Consider the following 1,130-nt stretch of genomic DNA (forward strand, 5'->3'; position numbering starts at 1 on the left):
ATGGGAAATTCTGCAAACTGGGATCATGGTAGGCAGGGATTTCAAAAGTGCCTAAGAGATGGAAGAGCATGAGTCCCTTTTGAAAACTGCATGGAGAAGAGTAAAAGACAAATAGGGCTTATGTGCCTATATCTTTTGAAGGGGTATAGGTTGCAGCTGCGCTGGTCTAAGGACACAGGCAGACAAGGTTCTTTGGGTGAATCTGATATTCTTTATTAGACCAACTTAAATAGTTGGGAAAAAAAATTTCTTAGCAAGCTTTCAGGTTTAAAAACCCTTCGTCAGGCTGAGGAAGCCTCTGCAGTTGGCGCATGCTCTTCCTGAATGGAATGAAGATTTTGCCAAGCAAATGAAGATTTTGCCAAGAAAAATGCCTTCAGATGCCACACTCTGGCCCATGTGCTGGGAGTTGCTGATCCCTGTTGTAGGTTAGTCAATAAAACAAGAAAGCACACATATATGAGTTTTGCTTAGCTAGCATTCATAACATCTCATAACACTAGGGCTGTGTCTACATGAGATACCGATTGCCCGGTTGTTACTGCTCAGTCATTTAGTACTTCCATACACAAATACTAAATGACTGTGCAGTAACCAGTGTTACTGCGCAGTAGCGTCCCCAAGTGGCTTTTTATGGTGATGCTGACTGCACAGTAGCTTGTTACTACTGTACAGTAGCATCTCATCGCACTTTGTGCCACATGATGCTACTGCGCAGCAGTAACGAGCTACTTCGTAGTCAACATCTTGTGTAGATGCAGCTTAGATGACCACAGTCAGAAATATGCTGTGTTTCACTCCTAGACTTAAAACAATGACACTGAGATCAAAGATGAAAACAGTTCTACTGAAAAATAGATAGTGCTCAAAATGCCCCAGAACAAGCCATAAAAAAACCAAGGGTACAACATTTTGGAAGGCTAGATCTAAACCAAGTAGATGTAATATTATAAATCTCAATGGAGAAACTTTACTTCAGCAACTTCTCTTTCTAAACTGAAAAATAAAAGAAATAAATGCAAAAAAAAGTTAGACCATCACCAGTTATGGGGTTAGTGTAAGACTCAACTCCCCCTGGTTTAATGGAAGCATTCCTATCCATTTCAGCGGACTCTGAATGTGACCACTAG

The sequence above is a fragment of the Crocodylus porosus genome, unplaced genomic scaffold (genome assembly GCF_001723895.1).
Source record: "Crocodylus porosus isolate Cpor-Errol unplaced genomic scaffold, CroPor_comp1, whole genome shotgun sequence".
NCBI classification, from domain to species: Eukaryota; Metazoa; Chordata; order Crocodylia; family Crocodylidae; genus Crocodylus; species Crocodylus porosus.